Source organism: Lycium barbarum, chromosome 2 (assembly GCF_019175385.1).
Source record: "Lycium barbarum isolate Lr01 chromosome 2, ASM1917538v2, whole genome shotgun sequence".
In the NCBI taxonomy this organism is placed as follows: domain Eukaryota; kingdom Viridiplantae; phylum Streptophyta; class Magnoliopsida; order Solanales; family Solanaceae; genus Lycium; species Lycium barbarum.
Genome location: NC_083338.1, coordinates 25,211,232 through 25,227,626, shown reverse-complemented (window position 1 = coordinate 25,227,626; position 16,395 = coordinate 25,211,232). Strand labels below are relative to the sequence as shown.

The 16,395-nt window shown below is 38.6% G+C and overlaps 1 non-coding gene across 1 annotated transcript; it reads right to left on the bottom strand.

The window, feature by feature from the left end:
- Window positions 1-16,289: 16,289 nt before the first annotated feature.
- LOC132629603 (small nucleolar RNA R71) lies at window positions 16,290-16,395 on the bottom strand. The gene has a single exon (XR_009578369.1). It is a non-coding gene; the product is annotated as a small nucleolar RNA R71 (small nucleolar RNA).

Here is a 16,395-nt window from a genome sequence, read left to right as displayed (position 1 = left end):
TATTATTGAGAATTGGATATTTTAGTTAAAAAAATTGGAAAATAATTTTTTTAAAAATATGGAAAACTGTAAAGTATTTTTTTTTAAAAAAAAAAAGTGCCCTAATTTTTTTAAAAAATCTGGATTAATTTTAAAAAATCTAAAAAACTAATTTTAAAAAAATCATATTCTAGATTTTTTATCTAAAATATCTAATTTTCGAGAATATATTTAAAAAAAATGGAAAGTTTTAGATTTTTTAATAAAAGCCATTTTTTTCCAGATTTGTTTTAAAACAATCAATTTTCTAGATTGTTTTTTAAAAAATTGTCACGTAGGCACCACATAGAATAAGTTAAATGTCATGTGGCGTCCATGACACCCAATTCCAATGACTAGACTTGCTTATGTGGGAATATGTTAGAAAGGAGGTATATTTTTTAAACTTTGTTAACGGTAGAGGTATATTTGGCCCCAACTTGTAACGGGAGGGGTATATTTGATTACTTTGGCTAACGAACGGCAAAATTAGTCAATAAACTAAAGTAGAGGGGTATATTTTTCCAAAAAATTATGCAATTGACAAGAGGGGGTTGCTCAGATGGTAAGCGCTCTCCACTTTCAATCTGAAGGTTGCGAGTTATATAAAAAAAAAAAATCACTGTGGTCTACTCTCCAAGATTAAGATTTAATATATCTAAAATTTAGTAGTCAGGGATTCAGTTAGAATTTATGAAGATGGAATTGGAAATGGAGCTTCTTGTTTTTTCAATTTTGAAATCCAACTCCATGTTAGATTTAGACATAATTAATAATAAAATAAAATAACTATTTAAAAAAAAAAATCATGGCCTAATCTCTCCTTAATTTTTGTTAGACTCGGCTTTGATTCAACGTTGGTAAGTTGTGTGAGTGACTCGACTTAACTATCCTATTTATATGGGTTGATTTCTCAAACAGTTAATCATCTAATGATAACTATCTCAAAATGTCATTTTCTTTGTTTTGTAACAAAAGCGTTACCCAATTAGAGGTGATTGTCTCGGAAAGTCACTTTTCTTTGTTTTGAAATGGAAAAGTCCCTGAACTATTATCATTTCACCAATAAAGTCATTCAACCAATTCAGGTTATATTTCCTCTAGATGGGAGTCCTACTGAGCTGGATCGTCTGTCTGTCTATCTGTACCTGCGGGCATGAGCGTAGCCCCCCGAGCAATAGGGGAGTTAGTACGGACAATTACTGAGCATGCAAGGCATAAGAATAACATATATATAAGAATCATGAAAGGAATCCGAAACTCATAAACAAACTTACTGTATGAATGCATCTGTATTATTGAAGATACCTCTGGGGTGTATGATATGCATGTACTCTGTCAAAAAAATCATGTACATCTGTGTATACATACATACATACATACATACATATATACATACACACACACACACACACACATATATATATATATATATATATGTATGTATAGTAAATTGCCCGTCCATTTAGGTACGGTGTCATCATCATCATCACTATCTCGCGTCCGGGGCGATAATCATCTCACGCTGCCCACTAGTGGTGCTGCTCGGCCATGTAGGCACGGTGTTATGCTGCTCGGCCATGTAGGCACGGTGTAGAAAAATAACTGAACCTACATCTATATATAAATATAAACAATGCATGAAAGACTGATACGCCCAAATTACGCCTTCAAAATTAGGAGTAAGCGGTCGTTGTCAAATATAAAACCCAACGAGGTTGGGGTTGAATCCCACAGAGAATACAGTGAAAAAATATGCTTATCAAGTGTAACGCTAGACTATTAGTCTTTATTTCAAGGGCGAGGGGGATGTAATAGTAATTGATTTGATGTTTGCTTGTTAATAACTAAATGGTGCTGTTATGAGATGTAGACCATTAGAGAAAGGGACTAAGGTTGCGGTCCCAATGGAAAGTAATGCGAGTGGGTATCAATTCAACCTCTTCAAATGTCTAGATGCGATTAACGATGGATTGCTTAATTTTATCAAAAGTCTTTTGACCAAATTAATAAATATCATTACTAAGCTTTCTCAAGCCTTAGAATGTGGATAGAGTAAACACCCAATATGCTACAAGTTAGCCATCCTATCTCTAGCTCAGGCTATTAGATGGGTTTAATGACCCAAATCCTTGCTATCTAACCCTTTTCCTAACTTCCACCTTCTTTCTCAAACAAAGTGAAAGTACTTAGGCACAAATGATGTTTGCAACCATCAAGAGACGTTAAAGTATGAAGAGTTGATAGAATGCATCATTAACATATAAATGAGGTGTAAATATGAAACTCAATCACATAACTAACACATTTGGTCCCACAACCTTAGCTAATGGGTTTAGCTAAACATTTGCATTAAGTAAGAAACAAAGATAAATAATGTAACCATAATGCTTACAAAGCTTTTTGGGAGAAAAGCCACAAAATAAAGTGCAAGATTCCTCTTTAAAGCTTCAACAACCAATCATAAATGTCTCCTTCACAAAAAGACAATAATAAGTGCAGAGAATGTCTTTTTCAGAACCCTAGGAGGGTATTTATATCCACCAAAAACGTGCACAAAGTTAGACAAAAATAACCCTGCAGAGGCAACATGCGTCTCGCATGTTGTGTCGCAAGACAAACATGCGAGACGCAAAGCATGCTCAGCAGCCGCATATTGTGCTCTTGACTTCAGGCTTCCCAGATTTTGGACAAAGTTTGCGTTATCACTGTAGTATCGCAAGTTGAACATGTGAGTCGCATGTTGGTCTCGCAGATTATGCAACCTTTCATCTCTCTTCTTCAGTGGCCTGTCATGCTATGCGGTGCTATTGTGGATCCGCAGGCATGACATGCGGTTCGCATGTTGTGCAGAGTGTGTCCTTGGCCTATTTTGCCTCATTTTGTTCCGTTATTGTTATGTCCCGTGTTTTCGCATAATTGGAAATCGAGAAAGATGATTAAGACTTGTATGTTGTGAGGAAATATTTTGATTTTAGTTAACATGACTATGTTGGTTGCGAAATTATTGGTGTAAATACATTGGGGAAGGCCGAGGGTAAGTTTGGAATTTCGGAAATTAGTTTCGGGAATTACAAAACGAGCCTTCATCGAATTGGGCCAAGGAGAAACTTAACAAAAATTGAGCCCAAGTCCAAGGGGGTGGCCGACCAAGGCTAGGCCCAAGCCCCTTATTAAGTGGTCATGTGATTTTCACATGACCTTTAGTTGGATATATATCATTTCTCCTTTGGAATTATCAAGAAACCTTATAAAAAAAAAAGAATTGAAGAACACCCCATTTGAGGCTCTCGGCCGAACCCCCTTTGGGGAGAAAGATTTTTTTTTTCTAGCCTTTGTTTTGATCCAAAAATCTTGTTCCTCCCATATTTGTAGTGTACTCAAGACGCTCTTCAACGGGATATAATTAGTTTGGCGAAAGGAACACGTTTGCGACAAGTCGGAATTTCAAGAAAAGGTAAGAATTTTACCCTTTTAATGTTATGGAATTGGTATGAATATGATAAGGATTGAGAATAGACGAGAACCTCGTAGTTTTGATGTATGTATGAAACCGTGGGTGTGTGTGTGTGTGGTGTTGTGGCCGTGACTTGTGTAGTGTGGAAGGCAAGTGAAATTGATTTTGTTTAAGTTGATTAGTTGCGTCGTTGTGGTATTTATGACGTAAATGAATGTTTAACGAATTGAATTGGCGTTGGAAATGGTTGCGGATTATTATGGGAAAGTATATGATTTCGGTATATTTGTGTATATCCTTGTATAATTATGATATTAAGACTTTAAATATGAATTTATAATGATGTTAATGAATTCGGAATGAAACGACGCGAGTTAGAATGTTCATCGTGAATTTTCGATGTTTTGAAGAATTATGGAAAGTAATGGATTTTGGGGTCATTTCGTGTATGGCTTGGATTGTAGTTAGGATGTGATTGTATAAGTTTGAATGAGGAAATGAATGCAATTATGTAGATATAGAATTGGAGTTTTGGAAGTTTGAATGAAAGTTGCCAACTTAGATAATAAAGTAGAACTTTGAAGCTAGAGTGGTTTGATTATTGCTTGTGTTGTTTGGTGATGTGTGGGCTGTTGTTATTGATGTATTTTGAGCCGGGCTAAGCCTCGGGGATGTTAGATTTATAGGGGAAATGCTGCCGAAATTTCGGTAGGCAAAAATGAAGTTAAAGGCATTTTTAAGCCTAAGAATCTCAATTGGTAACTTTGACCATTTGCAGATTTCAGACGAAACGGGACTGGACTTTTGGGAGAGCATACGACATCTGTGGGGTATGTAAAGCTTCCCACTCCTTCGTTTGGCATATCTTAGTATGATAGGCGAATATGAGAACTTCCGGAGCATTTCTGCTCCTCGAAACCCGATCCACAGAAAGGTTACTATTCATTCAATTCAATTGAAGCCTAAGGGCTCTATTTTGGCTAGAATGCCACCACTCGTCCGAAACCTATCGAAATGTGGTCGGGTAACTTAGAAATGATTATGTATGACCCTTTGGCCTATAAATGTTCGGAAAATATGTTCGCCACCTCAATTTGACTCGAGGTGGGCCCGCTACCCCGAAACGCCCTAATTGTCTTATTGGGCTATCTTTGTGAATAAAGTTTGACATGCTACTTTCGATTTTGGAACTTCCTCCTACGGGATATGTTTTGAATATTACGATGCGCTAAGTTACGTTTTGAGCTATACGTACTATTTTGGAAACGTTTTGTGAAATGAAACCTTATATCGACTAAGTATTCGATTACTTTGTATTATGAAATGACTTATGGGATTACTCTGTTTTGAGAGACTATTTTGAAGTATGATTTGCATTTGTTTGCTCACGACTCCGCTCGTGCCTTATTATGACTTCGTTCACCGGTTCCCGGGCCGGATTTTTGATTCGTGCGCTTTATGATAATTCGGCCGTATGCTGTGTTACGGTTCCCGAGGCCTCGCCATAGGGCCGGGTTCCGTTTGGAGTTATGTTGTGATATGGCTCGTGATGCGATACACTCGCCTATGATTATGTTTGTGTTCGGGGATGCACGGAGATTTGAAACCTTCTGGTGTTATGCTGTGTGTGGCGCCAGCGTCGGAGTGGCGACCATGTTCCTAAGCGTTTGCATGATTTCGTTTGCATTATATATACGTATATGATTTTGATACGGATTTTGACATACCGATTTGTATTCCACTTTGTTATCTGATTTGCTTTCGGTTTTGATCCATATTTCTGTACTCCGTGCTTTACATACTCAGTACATATTTCGTACTGACCCCCTTTCTTCGGGGGCTGCGTTTTATGCCCGCAGGTACAGACATTGGTGATCCTCCACAGTAGGCTTCCCTCTTTGCTATTCCGGAGTACTCCTCTTTGATCCGGAGTCCACTTTTGGTACAGACTCCTTTTGCTTTGTATATATTTCGTACATTTGACTATTTGGGTACGGCGGGGCCCTGTCTCGCCATATGTCTTTGTTTTGAGTTCGTAGAGGCCTGTAGTCATATATGTGGGGTAAGGGTCCTGTATATGTTGGTTTGATTTCGTTTTCTGGTCTTAAAGCGGTCTGCTTGTTATGATGGCCCCAAATGGCCCTTATGCTTATGTTTGCACTTTTGACCGGCGATGTCTATTCCGCCGCTCAGTTGTATTTGATTTGTGCGACCGCTTAAGACATATTTTCATATAAATTATGTTTGATATGATTTCGTAAAATTCGGAAATAAGTTTGGACCTTATAATGAATGTGTGATTCGGTCTAGGCACCCAAGTAGGGTGCCAGTCGCGGCCCACGGGGCTGGGTCGTGACAGTTATGCTTTCCGAATATTTTTCCCTACAAAGTGAAAAAAACATGCTAAAAGTAAAACCAAGAGTGCTTGAAGAGTCACAAAAACTTAAGGAACAAGTGTCGAATGTGCCGTAATTCCATGGCTCATCAAAGACTCATGAAACTATGCTCTGGACTACTCTGGGTAACATAAGATCTCTGGGACCATAAACGTGGAACATAGGAATTCAAGGATACGATGAATCCTTTATCATCTAATAGAGTCTTTGGAACTTGCTTGCTTACTTTGTTCGTTCAGATAATAAGGATTACGCCAAAAGAATAAAAGGGATAGCCTTAACATACCTTGAAGCGTATCTAATCGTCCAACGTCTACTTCTTGAACTCGTAAGTTTACAATCAAGAAAACATAGACCACAATTAGTCCCTCCATAACACTTACTATCCAACTCAAGTGAAAAAAGGGACTTAACGAAGTTCGGGCAACATCTCTTTCATAACTCAATAATCCTTTAATTCCAATTTAACTTAAATATCAACAATAATACTAACAACAACCATATCAATACTTACATATCAAAATAAAATCAATTCTACTTCAAATCACCCCTCCAACATAGCCCTCAAGTCCAACTCTACTCTTATTCAACTTACAACTTTCATAACTATAATTCCCTTTTCTTAAAACCATCAAAATTCTTGATAATAACTCAAACACAATGATAAGAATCATATACATACCTTGAAGAAGCTAGGATACCAAGAATCAAGCTCTAACTCCAATTCCCAAGCTCATCAACTTCAAAGAAACCCTAGGAACAACCTTTTTTGCTTCACTAGCTCGGGTTTACGGACTCGGATCTTGCTAAAACTCCTCCAATATAATAGAAAGTAGTGAGATGAAATATTTAGAGGTTTTCTCTGGTTTGGAACTAAGAAAATAAGAGATAAAGTCATGGGACTAGATATTTATTGATGGATCAAGAAGGTTCCAGTGGTTATGGGTCGACGGACAGGTCGACGGCTCGTCGACACGTCGACGGCTCGTCGACTAGCTTCGTCGTTTTGTCACCAGAGAATCAGAGGCGATGGTAACACTGACGGTCCACAACGATGGCTCGTCGACGTGTCGACGGCCCGTCAATGTGGACTGGTTCTGCAGGTTTTTCCTGGGTCAGTCCAATTCACGTCGATTCGATTCGTTTAACTTCTGATCCTGTAGTATTTCAAGAAACATGTACTTATGCTTTGGTACACACGGGGTAAGGCACTTAATATTTTAAAACTCGGGTACGGATCTCCATACTAAGGACATAAACCACCCATAGGCCAAGGACTTCCTTGTGACCAAAATGAGGGGTGTAACAATATGGGAAGGCAACGCTGGCTCGGCGGGCCCATGAGAAAACGCCTGAGTGGGTCGCTCTGGTGGACCCGCTGGCGCCGAACCCTAAAATATAAAATATTACTAAATAATGAGTAACATATATATTTAAAATAAGTAATTTAAATGAACAAATATGTATTTTAAATACTAACCGGGATTAAAAACTCATCGAAGTCAAGAATCCTGGGTCCCTCTAAATTCCTCACAGGCCGCTCATCAGCTAATGAAGCGCGTAACGCCGCCTAATCGGCGTTATCACGCTCCTCCATGTATGCATTCTGGCTTGGCAGTGATGAAGACCCAGGTATCTCAGCAAGTAGGAGCGCTGGCATAAACGAAGGTGACTGTCCGGGTGAGCTGCCACTGGCCTGGAACGGCTGCGGATGGATTAGAACGGGAACGTCATCTGGAATGGGAGCGGCCTCATCTACATGATGGTGTCCTCCACCACCAGCTCCTCTAGCAGCAGCACCGCATCCTCTACACGCACCGCGTCCTCTGGAAGCACGGTGTCCTCTGGCAGCATGACCTCTTTCTCTAGCAGCACCAGGTCCTCCTCCTGGCGCTGGCTGATACTCAGCCTCTGGAACAGGCTCCTCCATGCGCCTAAACTCTCCTGCCTGCCGGATACCATCCTCAGATATCCGTACAATCTCCGTCGCAAGCCCCGCAAGCCCGAGGTAAGGCATATGCTCTAACCCCAACATGCGTAATCGTTGTACGACCACCAACTGCATTTGTGTTCAACAGTAAAAAAAGGTTATTTTTTAAAACGTAACAATTAATACAATTAAATAAACCTAAATACGATAAACTTATCAATGCCTCATACTGCCCCACGAGTGCTGAGTATCCTACATCCCTTTGCGGGATGCAAAGCTGGGTTGCCGATCAATCGGCGTGTGATCTGATGATACCAGCACATGTAATCTTGAATGGGTGTCAAATGGCCGACCACCGCTAAAGTGCCCAACCTGTTCTCCCAATGGTGGAGTTGGACAGCCATGAGAGCCAGAAATTCATCATCAACTGATAACGTCCAAATACACTCCTCAAAGAGAAAGTGTACACGGTCGTATGCAATATATTTACCCAACTATGAGTCGGGGTCGATCCCACAGGGAACAATATGCTAGGCGATTAAGAAAGTAAGGAACTTCACCAACTACGCTAAAGCCAAACGATGGATAATATTTTGGTTTTTTGGAGAAAGATTATAACTAATGCGGAAATGTAAATTAACCTAGAAAGCAAGTAAAATGATCAATGGCCACAAGCATGGATAATAGGAGATTACACTCAAGTAACGATCCAATGTATTTTATGATATTAAAACTAAGAGCGGGTTTATGTTAATAGATAATGATATCTAAAATCTCATTGAAAGTCTTCCAACCAAATCAATGAATTTCACTCTAAGCTTTTCCAAACCTTAGAGTGTGATATTAGGTACAATCAATTTAACCTCAAGTAACTATCCTCTTCCGAGCTCAAGTTATTAGATGAGTTTAATGACCCAAATTCTTGTTAATTAATCTTTCTCAACCTAGATTTACTCTTCCGAGCTCAATCTAAGTAAATGGGTGAGTCCTAGGGTTAGCTAATCCCTTTGGAAACATTCAAGAACGAGATTAATTAAATCAACAAAGACCCACTTCAATAGCAATAAGAATCATTCAATACATAAGCATAACAAGAGTTTCAAACCAAACTTTAATCAAGAATACTTTCATAAACGAGATTCAAGTTATGGAATAGAAAGCTACACACTTAGATATACAATACAAAGCAAGGAATTGAAGAAATGAATTAAAGGTTTAAGAAATACTCAACCAAATCTTCAAATCTTTAACCCCAAAGTGTGGTGTAAAAACTAGTCTCCAAACTTGATGAAAAACTGCCAAAGATATGTCTTACAAAACCCTAAAAGAGTATTTATATTATTCCAAAAACGGGAACAAAATCTGGACCAAAATACTCTCTTGCACAACATGCTGCACCACATGCTATTCACATGTTCAACATGCTAATCGCATGTGGTGCCAAAACCGTAGCATGTGGTGACAATTTTCTTTGTCACCACATGCTGCTCGCATGTGCAACATGCTGCGCCATATGCTGCACTCTGCGAGTAGCATATGGTGCCATTTTCACTGGCAGCAGATGCTGCTAGCATGTTCAACATGCTGCACCACATGCTATTAGCATGTGGTGCCAGAAATGTTGATTTGTTCTATTTTTGCTCTATTTTGGTCCGTTTTGCTCTGTTATGCTCTCCGGGCATCTTTTCCTACAAAACAACATAAAAAACCAAAAAGTAACAACAAAAGTGCTTAAGGAGTCACAAAAGCTTAAGGAATTAGCGTCGAATATCGCGTAATTTCACGACTCATCAACACCCCCAACTTAAAATCTTTGCTTGTCCTCAAGCAAACTAAAACAAAAATCTCAATGAGGATCCATTTTAAGCACAAAAACATGATTTTGGTTGGTACCAATAATTAGGATACAAGCATGTGAAGCTTCAACGAAATAACTCCCTCGTTTCAAAATATAATTTCAAGAATGCATTAGAGATTTAAAACAATCAAGCAACGACACTCAAGCCTCAATAAGTGACTCAAAACTACTAGCTTACTAGCTATGCTCAGTTGACTCAACTTTGGATTTTTCAACATCACCAATCTATCGTAATCCATATGCCCTCACAAGAAAGAAAGTCCCAAAATCACTATATTCACAACAACAACACAAGGGACAAATACACAAAGTCACTCACACTCAACAAAGAAAATCTAGTGCTTACAAATATCACACCATAAGCTTGCCCTTATTTTCAATCATCACTAACTCAAGAACATTCAGTTGGAGATCACATAGGGACTTTTTAAGTTTGTAATGTAGGCTTAGGGAAGGGTAGGATAAGTATTTGGGATACAAGTGACTACGCCCTCCTTGAACACTACACATACTTTTTGTCCACTTTCCTCTTCATTTCAAAACATCACTCCTTCCTTTGCATACTAGTTTCCCCAATTATTCAATTTTTTTTTAATTTTATTTATTTATTTATTTGCATAAAAAGTTTGCAACCTTTTTGTATTTTTCAAATTTTCTTCCTTTCTTTTGACTTTTCCACAACACCAACCTTCATCACTCTCAACCAACACTAACACCCCCAACTTAGGCTTTTGGCCTCAAATTCACAATTTCATGTTCGTGGAGGGAAAGGTTCAAAAGAGAGACTCTTCATCAAAAAGGGTAAAGGCTTGTAATGTGGCAACAAAAGAAAAGGTCGTAGGCTCAAATGGGGTTACTAGTGATATTATTTATGCAATGGTAGGCTAGAAAGGCTAAAGAAGCTTTTTCAAAAATCACAAAGATAGCCCAAGGTCATCTCTCCAACCAACATAATCAAAATTAGCATTGAACGACTAACCGGGCAAGTTCTAGATGATAAAAGTAAACACAAGATTTATTCAACAAACACTCACCACACACGGCATATGAACTAGTCTAGATGGATCAACTAGTGTAATATCTCATAATCCAAAGTAAACACAACTAGTAGGTAAAGAGTCGCCAAATGAGCCAAAAAGTTGTCACAAAGATCATTCTTTCCTATGCACCTTGCTTTTTAACATTCACAAAATAATTTGGAGGGGTATTCGCATTTCAATTTCACATGCAAGAGACTAACTCTATTAGTACCAAACAAGCCAAGAGTTTTCACATTTTTCCTCAAAGAAAGTAAAATAACAAGAGTGACTAATCCACAACATGCCAAAAGAACAAAATTTTAAGAAATTTTGAGCAAGTTTCAAAATATAACGCGCTACCACGTGCCACCCCCAACTATAAACATTGCAGTGTCCTCGCTGCACATAATCTAAACAAAACATAATCTATTTTTTTTTTTTGGCATGACATGCGACCCCACATGCGATTCGCATGTGATGTCACCAATTTTTTTTTTACTCACTGTCACCACATGCGACGCGACATGCGATTCGCATGTATGACATGCGAATCGCATGTTATGACACCAGAAAAAAATATTTCGCAGCTTTTACTGGTTTTGGGGGCTGTCCGGGTATCCGACATGCTCAAAACAACTCCAAAAATTCTGAAACTTTGCAGATTAGTCAAAAATCATAAACTAAACTATTCTAAAAAATAAAATTTCAAAAACGATTTAAAACTTTTTAAAACGATGGGTTACCTCCCACCAAGCGCTTGATTTAACGTCGCGGCACGACGGTTACCTTTACCACTTTTCTCGCCATTTGGAGCTTATGAATTGGGCACCCAACTTGGACTCAAGTTTGTGACCACGAGCGGTGGGGGGTGGTAAGTAGATGAACAAGCCAAACGTTAATTTCTTCATTTTGCACTTCTTGGCTTTCAAATGAGGAATGTCATTTTGCATTCTTACTCTTTCGAATTGCAAGATGTAAGGCACTTGTCAGTTTTCTTCACCATCCAACATGGATGTATGTGGCTCAATTCCCATATCACCATACAAATCCAATGTTGAAAAATGCTTAGAGTGAGACTTCAACCTCCCAATTTGCAAATTTTTCCGGATTTTGACATTCTCATTTTCCCCTAAACTAGAGTCAATTTCCACCATTTTTCTCAAGACAACTGTTGACTCTAATTTCTTTTCTTCTTTGGCATCTCTAATGAAAATGGATTCGTTTGGAGGATTTTCAATTCTTGATTCCTCCTTTTCATGATTGGCCTCCAACATGGGCATTCTCTCCTCATATTGAGCATTTGAGAATTCTTCTTGATTTTGTTCAAATGCCCACGGAAGATTTTTGTATTCATTCATCAAGCCATCTTGGAGACTAGTTTCCAAGTACTCCTCCAAGGCTTTTTGCTTTTCATTTCCTCCTTCAAGTAGGCATTCCATCATGAGCTTGAACTCTCCATTTTGTCCATTCTCAACTTCTTCCACTTCCATTTCCCTATCATTGTCACAACAAAAAGTAGAATCGTCATAGTGGGGGTTCGGGGAAGGGAAGGACACATAAGCACAATTAGCCCAATGGCAATTTTGACCGCCACATCTATCACATATGCTCCACTCATGGGTTCGGGATTGTGCGCACAATCCTCCCCCGGGAGACTTTAAACAATTTTGCCAAGAGTGGGGTCCTCCACAATAGGGACAAGGGTCATCAAAGTATGAACAATTTCCATCCGACCCATTTTCATGGAGTGATGCCATTTTTTTTATTTTTTTATTTTTTTTTATAAAAAAATAAAATCAACCAAAGAAAACAACTACACAAATATTCACAAGTTTGGACAAAAGCAAGTAAGCTTAAATCCCAAACTAACCCAAATACGCCAAATTGTTCCCCGGCAACGGCGCCATTTTTGATAACGTCCAAGTACACTCCTCAAAGAGAAAGTGTACACGGTCGTATGCAATATATTTACCCAACTATGAGTCGGGGTCGATCCCACAGGGAACAATATGCTAAGCGATTAAGAAAGTAAGGAACTTTCACCAACTACGCTAAAGCCAAACGATGGATAATATTTTGGTGTTTGGAGAAAGATTATAACTAATGCGGAAATGTAAATTAACCTAGAAAGCAAGTAAAATGATAAATGGCCACAAGCATGGATAATAGGAGATTACACTCAAGTAACGATCCAATGTATTTTATGATATTAAAACTAAGAGCGGGTTTATGTTAATAAATAATGATATCTAAAATCTCATTGAAAGTCTTCCAATCAAATCAATGAATTTCACTCTAAGCTTTTCCAAGCCTTAGAGTGTGATATTAGGTACAATCAATTTAACCTCAAGTAACTATCCTCTTCCGAGCTCAAGTTATTAGATGAGTTTAATGACCCAAATTCTTGTTAATTAATCTTTCTCAACCTAGATTTACTCTTCCGAGCTCAATCTAAGTAAATGGGTGAGTCCTAGGGTTAGCTAATCCCTTTGGAAACATTCAAGAACGAGATTAATTAAATCAACAAAGACCCACTTCAATAGCAATAAGAATCATTCAATACATAAGCATAACAAGAGTTTCAAACCAAACTTTAATCAAGAATACTTTCATAAACGAGATTCAAGTTATGGAATAGAAAGCTACACACTTAGATATACAATACAAAGCAAGGAATTGAAGAAATGAATTAAAGGTTTAAGAAATACTCAACCAAATCTTCAAATCTTTAACCCCAAAGTGTGGTGTAAAAACTAGTCTCCAAACTTGATGAAAAACTGCCAAAGATATGTCTTACAAAACCCTAAAAGAGTATTTATATTATTCCAAAAACGGGAACAAAATCTGGACCAAAATACCCTCTTGCACAACATGCTGCACCACATGCTATTCGCATGTTCAACATGCTAATCGCATGTGGTGCCAAAACCGTAGCATGTGGTGACAATTTTCTCTGTCACCACATGCTGCACCACATGCTGCTCGCATGTGCAACATGCTGCGCCATATGCTGCACTTTGCGAGTAGCATATGGTGCCATTTTCACTGGCAGCAGATGCTGCAGCAGATGCTGCTAGCATGTTCAACATGCTGCACCACATGCTATTATCATGTGGTGCCAGAAACGTTGATTTGTTCTATTTTTGCTCTATTTTGGTCTGTTTTGCCCCGTTATGCTCTCCGGGCATATTTTCCTACAAAACAACATAAAAACCCAAAAAGTAACAACAAAAGTGCTTAAAGAGTCACAAAAGCTTAAGGAATTAGCGTCGAATATCGCGTAATTTCACGACTCATCATCAACGGCGGCCCAATCATCCTGTTGGTAGTGTCGGAGCTCATGACGAACGTCAGGGGGTACACTTTGTGTATGCCCAAACTATCGTAAGACACGCTCGAGTGTGTGGTTCTCAACGATGTCCAGGTGTGTCAATGGACGCCGCGACCTCAAAATATAGCAGCATACGTCGTCCATATAAATAGCTGCACAACATATAAATACAAAATCAGTAATCACCAAATAAAAAAGACGTTTAATTAAATTAATAATGTAAAGTTAAATAGTTTTATCGCATCGCCCGTCATGTGATTGATGTGCCATGAATTTCGGCACATTTTATGCCTTTGTAACTAGAAGTGTTGCTTGTTTTTAAGTGTTTTTACATCGTTTCTTATGTTATTTTGGTGTTTTGTAGGGTTGGTTGACTAAGGAACGAAAATGATAAGAAATGCTGAAAAACGGACAACTTGGAGCAAAAGGACGGTCCGTAATTCGAGTTACGGACCGTAATGTGATTTGTACCAGAGAGGAAGATCCAGTTACATGCCGCTATAAAGGACGGTCCGTAACTCATGTTACGGGCCGTAACGTGTACCGTAAGCTGAGGAAAATTTCTAGTAAGAAGCCTAAGTAGTGTCACAGGTTACGCCCAGAAGGACGGTCCGTAACTCAGGTTACGGGGCGTAACGTCATGGCATAATGCATTGGCCACTTAAGACTGAGGCCATGATCCGCTGGAAGATACGGACCCTAACCTGTGTTACGGTCCGTCGCAAGAAGCAGTGACGGTTGACCTAATCAAGCTGACAAAGTACGAAACCGAATGACAGACCGTAACCTGTGTTACGGTCCGTAACGATGCCGCGTAAGGGTGTTTTTGTCCAGAAACTTGGCATGATTTTTGGCCCTATAAATACTTAAAGTTAGGGTTTTAATTCATAATTCTGATTTTCTTTGGAGCATTAACTTTAAGTCTTGAATATTTGAAGTGTTTAGAGCATTTAAAGCACCAACTTCACTTCCATTCCATATTGTATTAGCATCGTAAGTATATTATGTTAACTTTTAAGCTTTATTTGTTAACCAAAATGATGAGTAACTAATTTTAATTCTAAGGTTGGGTATTATGTGAATGGGTTTTTACTATTGATATATGCATAATGGTTGTTAGTATTTATTTTATCTTTGTGCGTTAGCGTTGGGTAATGATTGCAAGCATTAGCCTAAGCCATTATACTAACTTTTCTTGGGAAAGAGAGTCAGTATTGGTAAGATTGAATAACAATGAATCGGGGCGTTAACCCTCGTTTAATAGACTAACTTGGGGATAAGAACAAGTCTAATTGGCATTATTGGTCGCTCTTTGATTTCAACTCTTTTACATTTGGAAAAATCATAAAGAGGAAATACGACCTAACTGTTGGGAAACATTAGGAAGTCCTTAAGAGATCAAGTGCATACTCTTAGAACAACCATTAGAAATATATCACATTGAAACCTGAATCATAATATCTAACGAAAATGGGGAACACAACCTTAGTCTCTCTCTCGCATTAAGTAAAATTCAAGTCAACGTATTCAATTACATTACTCAACAAATATTTCAAACCATTCGGAATAGGATTAAAGCCTTTAAAGACTAGTATCGCATACAATTAGTACCCTTTTATCTCCATATTCCCTGTGGGATTCGACCCTAACCTTGTTTGGGTTACTATATTTGACAACGTCCGCTTTACGCCATTAATAGGTGTAATTTTAGCGCATCAAATTTTGGCGCCGTTGCCAGGGAATACGGTTTTGAAACTACTGATTGTGCATACTCTTCTTTAAAACTTTTTCTATTCCATCACACCTTGTTTGCTGTTGTGGTGAACCAGGTGAACATGGCGAGAAGACAGAATCGAAATCAAGGAAACCAAGGTAGACTCCAAGTGAACCCACCTGCACCAGAAGAGGACGAAGATGAGAATATATTTGTGGAATTCATCAATGAAGCTGATTATGCTTCTGCTATGGCCCCTCCTAGGACTGGAAATGCTACGTTCAAAATTGATAGTTCTATCTATCAGCTGCTGAAACTTGAAGGCTATTTCTAAAATTCTTTGGAGGATTGTCCACTTCGACATTTGAAGAACTTCCTGCACGTGTGTGCTCAACAATCCCAAGGTGATGTTTCTGCTGATGCATTTCGGTTACGGGTCTTCAAATATTCCTTGGCTGGCCAAGCAAGGGAATGGTATGAAAAACTTCCCAGCAATTCTATTCATACCTGGAGCGAGCTAGCCAACACATTTCTGAAGAAGTGGTTCCCACCGAGCAAAAAGACTGAACTTCAAGATAAGATTTTTGAGTTCAAACAGTTCCTGGGGGAACAATTATATTCGGCATGGGAGCGGTTCAAGTACTATCTACCTCAATCTCCAACTCACGGGTT